The sequence below is a fragment of the Amblyomma americanum genome, chromosome 1, assembly GCF_052857255.1.
Source record: "Amblyomma americanum isolate KBUSLIRL-KWMA chromosome 1, ASM5285725v1, whole genome shotgun sequence".
NCBI lineage: Eukaryota > Metazoa > Arthropoda > Arachnida > Ixodida > Ixodidae > Amblyomma > Amblyomma americanum.
Window position 1 is genome coordinate 318,084,139 of NC_135497.1, and position 8,993 is coordinate 318,093,131.

Sequence of the window (8,993 nt, forward strand, 5' to 3'; positions counted from 1 at the left end):
TACCCACAAGAGCAGCAGATTGGACAGCAGTCGCCGTAGATCAGTTGGTAAGAGCACCGGACGCGGTATTCGGAGGTCGTGGGTTCGGATCCCACCGGCGGCATGGTTGTTTTTTCTGCTGCTTTATAAGTAATTTTCTTTAAGCGATTTATTAATCTAAGTACTATATTATCCCACTGATAAGCACAACACATAAAAAAAACATTCCCCTATGCACCTTGGTTTCGGTGACTGTTAGCTCCCTTCATAGGTTTGTCAAACGGACCCCACATTTCATTTAACTTATCTGCTAATAGCTTAACGAGGGTCTCGGTTCTGGCAGTCTTGATGCCCTAGGTAGCTTAAGAGGGCTCTCGCACAGTTTCCGCCCTCGCCGTTAGATGACGTTCCACCTCACACTCGCGGTACTACAGGACGTGCTACGTCCGCCGCTATGGTCGAGGGTGGCGCTGGTGAGCACTCTCAAGGTTCGCTTACACCCAATGAACATTAATTCCCACGAGAGCAGCAGATTGGACAGCCGTCGCCGTAGCTCAGTTGGTAAGAGCACCGGACGCGGTATTCGGAGGTCGAGGATTCGGATCCCACCGGCGGCATGGTTGTTTTTTCTGCTGCTTTAAAAGTAATTTTCTATAAACCGATTGACTGGCAGTACAAAAAAAAAGATTAAAAACATTCCGCTATGCCCCATGGTTTCGGTGACTGTTTGCTTCATTAATATTTTTATAAAATGAGCCCCTCATTTCCTTTACCTTGTCTGCTAATAGCTTAACGGGGGTCTCGGTTCTGGCAGTCTTGTTGCCATAGGTAGCATAAGACGGCTCTCTCACAGTTTCTGTTCTCGCCGTTAGATGACGTTCTACGTCACACTCGCGGTATTACAGGACGTGTTACGTCCACCGCTATGGTCGAGAGTGGCGCTGGTGAAAACTTTCAAGGTTCGCTTACACGCAGTAAACATAAATACCCACGAAAGCTGCAGATTGGACAGCCGTCGCCGTAGCTCAGTTGGTAAGAGCACCGGACGCGATATTCAGAGGTCGTGGGTTCGGGTCCCACCGGCAGCATGGATGTTTTTTCTGCTGCTTTATAAGTAATTTTATTTAAACCGATTGATTGGCACTACGAAAGAAAAGATTGAAAACATTCCCCTATGCCCCTTGGTTTCGGTGACTGTTTGCTTCCTTAATATGTTTATCAAATGAGCCCCTCATTTACTTTACCTTGTCTGCTAATAGCTTAACGGGGGTCTCGGCTCGTGCAGTCTTGTTGCCATAGGTAGCATAAGAGGGCTCTCGCACAGTTTCCGTCCTCGCCGTTAGATGGCGTTCTATGTCACACTCGCGCATAACTGGACGTGCTCCGTCCACCGCTATTGTCGAGGGTGGCGCTGGTGAACACTCTCAAGGTTCGCTTACACGCAGTAAACATAAATACCCTCGAAAGCAGCAGATTGGACAGCCGTCGCCGTAGCTCAGTTGGTAAGAGCACCGGACGCAATATTCAGAGGTCGTGGGTTCGGATCCCACCGGCGGCATGGATGTTTTTTCTGCTGCTTATAAGTAATTTTTCTTTAAACCTATTAATTGGCACTACAAAAAAAAGATTAAAAACACTCCCCCTATGCCCCTTGGTTTCTTTGGCTGCTTCCTTAATATGTTTATCAAATGAGCCCCTCATTTCCTTTACGTTGTCTGCTAATAGCTTAACGGGGGTCTCGGTTCTGGCAGTCTTGTTGCCATAGGTAGCATTAAAACGCTCTCGCACAGTTTCCGTCCTCGCCGTTAGATGACGTTTTACGTCACACTCGCGGTAATACAGGACGTGCTACGTCCACCGCTATGGTCGAGGGTGGCGCTGGTGAACACTCTCAAGGTTCGCTTACACGCAGTAAACATAAATACCCACGAAAGCAGCAGATTGGACATCCGTCGCCGTAGCCCAATTGGTAAGAGCACCGGACGCGATATTCGGAGGTCATGGGTTCGGATCCCACCGGCGGCATGGATGTTTTTTCTGCTGCTTGCTAAGTAATTTTCTATAAAACCGATTGACTGGCAGTACAAAAAAAAAAGATTAAAAACATTCCCCTATGCCCCTTGGTTTCGTGACTGTTTGCTTCCTTAATATGTTTATAAAATGAGCCCCTCATTTCCTTTACCTTGTCTGCTAATAGCTTAACGGGGGTCTCGGTTCTGGCAGTCTTGTTGCCATAGGTAGCATAAGACGGCTCTCTCACAGTTTCTGTCCTCGCCGTTAGATGACGTTCTACGTCACACTCGCGGTATTACAGGGACGTGCTACGTCCCACCGCTATGGTCGAGAGTGGCGCTGGTGAACACTCTCAAGGATCGCTTACACGCAGTAAACATAAATACCAACGAAAGCAGCAGATTGAACAGCCGTCGCCGTAGCTCAGATGGTAAGAGCACCAGACGCGATATTCGGAGGTCGTGGGGTTCGGAATCCCACCGGCAGCATGGATGTTTTTTCTGCTGCTTTATAAGTAATTTTTATTTATACCGATTGATTGGCACTACGAAAGAAAAGATTGAAAACATTCCCCCTATGCCCCTTGGTTTTCGGTGACAGTTTGCTTCCTTAATATGTTTATCAAATGAGCCCCTCATTTCCTTTACCTTGTCTGCTAATAGCTTAACGGGAGTCTCGGTTCTGGCAGTCTTGTTGCCATAGGTAGCATAAGAGGGCTCTCGCAACAGTTTCCGTCCTCGCCGTTAGTTGGCGTTCTATGTCACACTCGCGCATACCTGGACGTGCTCCGTCCTCCGCTATTGTCGAGGGTGGCGCTGGTGAAAACTCTCAAGGTTCGCTTACTCGCAGTAAACATAATTACCCACGAAAGCAGCAGATTGGACAGCCGTCGCCGTAGCTCAGTTGGTAAGAGCACCGGACGCGATATTCGGAGGTCATGGGTTCGGATCCCACCAGCGGCATGAATATTTTTTCTGCTGCTTTATAAGTAATTTTCTTTAAACCGATTGATTGGCACTACAAAAAAAGATTAAAAAACATTCCCCTATGCCCCTTGATTTCGGTGACTGTTTGCTTCCGTAATATGTTTATCAAATGAGCCCCTCATGTCATTTACTTATCTGCTAATAGCTTAACGAGGGTCTCTGTTCTGGCAGTCTTGATGCCATAGGTAGCTTAAGAGGGCTCTCGCACAGTTTTCCGCCCTCGCCGTTAGATGACGTTCCACGTCACACTCGCGGTATTACAGGACGTGCTACGTCCGCCGCTATGGTCGAGGGTGGAGCTGGTGAGCACTCTCAAGGTTCGCTTACACCCAATGAACATAAATACCCACGAGAGCAGCAGATTGGACAGCCGTCGCCGTAGCTCAGTTGGTAAGAGCACTGGACGCGGTATTCGGAGGTCGAGGATTCGGAATCCCACCGGCGGCATGGTTGTTTTTTCTGCTGCTTTAAAAGTAATTTTCTATAAAACCGATTGACTGGCAGTACAAAAAAAAAAATTAAAAAACATTCCCCTATGCCCCTTGGTTTCGGCGACTGTTTGCTTCCCTAATATTTTTATAAAATGAGCCCCTCATTTCCTTTACCTTGTGTGCTAATAGCTTAACGGGGGTCTCGGTTCTGGCAGTCTTGTTGCCATAGGTAGCATAAGACGGCTCTCTCACAGTTTCTGTCCTCGCCGTTAGATGACGTTCTACGTCACACTCGCGGTATTACAGGACGTGCTACGTCCACCGCTATGGTCGAGAGTGGCGCTGATGAACACTCTCAAGGATCGCTTACACGCAGTAAACATAAATACCAACGAAAGCAGCAGATTGAACAGCCGTCGCCGTAGCTCAGTTGGTAAGAGCACCGGACGCGATATTCGGAGGTCGTGGGTTCGGATCCCACCGGCAGCATAGATGTTTTTTCTGCTGCTTTATAAGTAATTTTATTTAAACCGATTGATTGGCACTACGAAAGAAAAGATTGAAAACATTCCCCTATGCCCCTTGGTTTCGGTGACAGTTTGCTTCCTTAATATGTTTATCAAATGAGCCCCTCATTTACTTTACCTTGTTTGCTAATAGCTTAACGGGGGTCTCGGCTCTGGCAGTCTTGTTGCCTTAGGTAGCATAAGAGGGCTCTCGCACAGTCTCCGTCCTCGCCGTTAGAAAGCGTTCTACGTCTCACTCGCGGCATTACAGGACGTGCTACGTCCACCGCTATGGTCGAGAGTGGCGCTGATGAACACTCTCAAGGATCGCTTACACGCAGTAAAACATAAATACCAACGAAAGCAGCAGATTGAACAGCCGTCGCCGTAGCTCAGTTGGTAAGAGCACCGGACGCAATATTCGGAGGTCGTGGGTTCGGATCCCACCGGCAGCATGGATGTTTTTTTTCTGCTGCTTTATAAGTAATTTTCTATAAGCCCGATTGACTGGCAGTACAAAAAAAAGATTAAAAAACATTCCCCTATGCCCCTTGGTTTCGGTGACTGTTTGCTTCCTTAATATGTTTATAAAATGAGCCCCTCATTTCCTTTACCTTGTGTGCTAATAGCTTAACGGGGGTCTCGGTTCTGGCAGTCTTGTTGCCATAGGTAGCATAAGACGGCTCTCTCACAGTTTCTGTCCTCGCCGTTAGATGACGTTCTACGTCACACTCGCGGTATTACAGGACGTGCTACGTCCACCGCTATGGTCGAGAGTGGGCGCTGATGAACACTCTCAAGGATCGCTTACACGCAGTAAACATAAATACCAACGAAAGCAGCAGATTGAACAGCCGTCGCCGTAGCTCAGTTGGTAAGAGCACCGGACGCAATATTCGGAGGTCGTGGGTTCGGATCCCACCGGCAGCATGGATGTTTTTTGTGCTGCTTTATAAGTAATTTTATTTAAAACCGATTGATTGGCACTACGAAAGAAAAGATTGAAAACATTCCCCTATGCCCCTTGGTTTCGGTGACAGTTTGCTTCCTTAATATGTTTATCAAATGAGCCCCTCATTTACTTTTACCTTGTTTGCTAATAGCTTAACGGGGGTCTCGGCTCTGGCAGTCTTGTTGCCATAGGTAGCATAAGAGGGCTCTCGCACAGTTTCCGTCCTCGCCGTTAGATGACGTTCTACGTGACACTCGCGGTATTACAGGACGTGCTACGTCCACCGCTATGGTTGAGGGTGGCGCCTTGTGAACACTCTCAAGGTTCGCTTACACACAGTAAACATAAATACCCACGAAAGCAGCAGATTGGACATCCGTCGCTGTAGCTCAGTTGGTAGAGCACCGGACGCGATATTCGGAGGTGATGGGTTTCGGGATCCCACCAGCGGCATGAATATTTTTTCTTCTGCTTTATAAGTAATTTTCTTTAAACCGATTGATTGGCACTACAAAAAAAGATTAAAAACATTCCCCTATGCCCCTTGATTTCGGTGACTGTTTGCTTCCGTAATATGTTTATCAAATGAGCCCCTCATTTCCTTTACCTTGTCTGCTAATAGCTTAACGGGTGTCTCGGTTCTGGCAGTCTTGTTGCCGTCGGTAGCATAGGAGGGCTCTCGCACGGTTTCCGTCCTCGCCGTTTGAAGGCGTTCTACGTCTCACTCGCGGCATTACAGGACGTGCTACGTCCACCGCTATGGTCGAGGGTGGCGCTGGTGAACACTCCCAAGGTTCGCTTACACGCAGTAAACCTAAATATCCACGAAAGCAACAGATTGGACAGCCGTCGCCGTAGCTCAGTTGGTAAGAGCACCGGACGCGATGTTCGGAGGTCGTGGGTTCGGATCCCACCGGCGGCATGGATGTTTTTTTTTCTGCTGCTTTATAAGTAATTTTTCTATAAACCGATTGACTGGCAGTATAAAAAAAAAAACATTCCCCTATGACCCTTGGTTTCGGTGACTGTTTGCTTCCTTAATATGCTTATAAAATGAGCCCCTCATATCCTTTACCTTGTCTGCTAATAGCTTAACGGGGGTCTCGGTTCTGGCAGTCTTGTTGCCATAGGTAGCATAAGACGGCTCTCTCACAGTTTCTGTCCTCGCCGTTAGACGACGTTCTACGTCACACTCGCGGTATTACAGGACGTGCTACGTCCACCGCTATGGTCGAGAGTGGCGCTGGTGAACACTCTCAAGGATCGCTTACACGCAGTAAACATAAATACCAACGAAAGCAGCAGATTGAACAGCCGTCGCCGTAGCTCAGTTGGTAAGAGCAACCGGACGCGATATTCGGAGGTCGTGGGTTCGGATCCCACCGGCAGCATGGATGTTTTTTCTGCTGTTTTATAAGTAATTTTATTTAAACCGATTTATTGGCACTACGAAAGAAAAGATTGAAAACATTCCCTATGCCCATTGGTTTCGGTGACAGTTTGCTTCCTTAATATGTTTATCAAATGAGCCCCTCATTTACTTTACCTTGTTTGCTAATAGCTTAACGGGGGGTCTCGGTTCTGGCAGTCTTGTTGCCATAGGTAGCATAAGAGGGCTCTCGCACAGTTTCCGTCCCTCGCCGTTAGTTGGCGTTCTATGTCACACTCGCGCATAACTGGACGTGCTCCGTCCTCCGCTATTGTCGAGGGTGGCGCTGGTGAAAACTCTCAAGGTTCGCTTACTCGCAGTAAACATAATTACCCACGAAAGCAGCAGACTGGACAGCCGTCGCCGTAGCTCAGTTGGTAAGAGCACCGGACGCGATATTCGGAGGTCGTGCGTTCGGATCCCACCGGCGGCCTGGATGTTTTTTCTGCTGCTTTATAAGTAATTTTATTTAAACCGATTGATGGGGCACTACCAAAAAAAGATTGAAAACATTCCCCTATGCCCCTTGGTTGCGGTGACTGTTTGCTTCCTTAATATGTTTATCAAATGAGCCCCTCATTTCCTTTACCTTGTCTGCTAATAGCTTAACGGGAGTCTCGGTTCTGGCAGTCTTGTTGCCATAGGTAGCATAAGAGGGCTCTCGCACAGTTTCCGTCCTCGCCGTTAGATGACGTTCTACGTTACACTCGCGGTATTACAGGACGTGCTACGTCCACCGCTATGGTTGAGGGTGGCGCTTGTGAACACTCTCATGGTTCGCTTACATGCAGTAAACATAAATACCCACGAAAGCAGCAGATTGGACATCCGTCGCCGTAGCTCAGTTGGTAAGAGCACCGGACGCGATATTCGGAGGTCATGGGTTCGGATCCCACCAGCGGCATGAATATTTTTTCTGCTGCTTTATAAGTTTTTTTCTTTAAACCGATTGATTGGCACTACAAAAAAAGATTAAAAACATTCCCCTATGCCCCTTGATTTCGGTGACTGTTTGCTTCCGTAATATGTTTATCAAATGAGCCCCCTCATTTCCTTTACCTTGTCTGCTAATAGCTTAACGGGGGTCTCGGTTCTGGCAGTCTTGTTGCCATAGGTAGCATAGGAGGGCTCTCGCACAGTCTCCGTCCTCGCCGTTAGATAGCGTTCTACGTCTCACTCGAGGCATTACAGGACGTGCTACGTCCACCGCTATGGTCGAGGGTGGCGCTGGTGAACACACCCAAGGTTCGCTTACACGCAGTAAACATAAATACCCACGAAAGCAACAGATTGGACAGCCGTCGCCGTAGCTCAGTTGGTAAGAGCACCGGACGCGATGTTCGGAGGTCGTGGGTTCGGATCCCACCGGCGGCATGGATGTTTTTTTTCTGCTGCTTTATAAGTAATTTTCTATAAACCGATTGACTGGCAGTATAAAAAAAAAGATAAAAACATTCCCCTATGACCCTTGGTTTCGGTGACTGTTTGCTTCCTTAATATGCTTATAAAATGAGCCCCTCATATCCTTTACCTTGTCTGCTAATAGCTTAACGGGGGTCTCGTTTTCTGGCAGTCTTGTTGCCATAGGTAGCATAAGACGGCTCTCTCTAGTTTCTGTCCTCGCCGTTAGATGACGTTCTACGTCACACTCGCGGTATTACAGGACGTGCTACGTCCACCGCTATGGTCGAGGAGTGGCGCTGGTGAACACTCTCAAGGATCGCTTACACGCAGTAAACATAAATACCCACGAAAGCAGCAGATTGGACCGCCGTCGCCGTAGCTCAGTTGGTTAGGAGCAGCGGACGCGATATTCGGAGGTCGTGGGTTCGGATCCCACCGGCAGCATGGATGTTTTTTCTGCTGCTTTATAAGTAATTTTCTTTAAACCGATTGATTGGCACTACAAAAAAAGATTAAAAACATTCCCCTATGCCCCTTGATTTCGGTGACTGTTTGCTTCCGTAATATGTTTATCAAATGAGGCCCCCTCATTTCCTTTACCTTGTCTGCTAATAGCTTAACGGGGGTCTCGGTTCTGGCAGTCTTGTTGCCATAGGTAGCATAAGAGGGGCTCTCGCACAGTCTCCGTCCTCGCCGTTAGATAGCGTTCTACGTCACACTCGCGGTATTACAGGACGTGCTACGTCCACCGCTATGGTCGAGAGTGGCGCTGATGAACACTCCCAAGGTTCGCTTACACGCAGTAAACATAAATACGCACGAAAGCAACAGATTGGACAGCCGTCGCCGTAGCTCAGTTGGTAAGAAGCACCGGACGCGATGTTCGGAGGTCGTGGGTTCGGATCCCACCGGCGGCATGGATGTTTTTTTTCTGCTGCTTTATAAGTTATTTTCTATAAACCGATTGACTGGCAGTATAGAAAAAAGATAAAAAATATTCCCCTATGACCCTTGGTTTCGGTGACGGTTTGCTTCCTTAATATGCTTATAAAATGGGCCCCTCATATCCTTTACCTTGTCTGCTAATAGCTTAACGGGGGTCTCGGTTCTGGCAGTCTTGTTGCCATAGGTAGCATAAGACGGCTCTCTCAGTTTCTGTCCTCGCCGTTAGATGACGTTCTACGTCACACTCGCGGTATTACTGGACGTGCTACGTCCACCGCTATGGTCGAGAGTGGCGCTGGTGAACACTCTCAAGGATCGTTTACACGCAGTAAACATAAATACCCACGA

General features: G+C 48.0%; 3 non-coding genes across 3 annotated transcripts; all 3 read left to right on the plus strand.

The window, feature by feature from the left end:
* Positions 1-1,463: 1,463 nt before the first annotated feature.
* On the plus strand, positions 1,464-1,537 carry TRNAL-CAA (transfer RNA leucine (anticodon CAA)). Its single transcript has one exon. It is a non-coding gene; the product is annotated as a tRNA-Leu (tRNA).
* Positions 1,538-4,296: 2,759 nt separating this feature from the next.
* Positions 4,297-4,370, plus strand: TRNAL-CAA (transfer RNA leucine (anticodon CAA)). Its single transcript has one exon. It is a non-coding gene; the product is annotated as a tRNA-Leu (tRNA).
* Positions 4,371-4,771: 401 nt separating this feature from the next.
* Positions 4,772-4,845, plus strand: TRNAL-CAA (transfer RNA leucine (anticodon CAA)). Its single transcript has one exon. It is a non-coding gene; the product is annotated as a tRNA-Leu (tRNA).
* Positions 4,846-8,993: the final 4,148 nt, after the last annotated feature.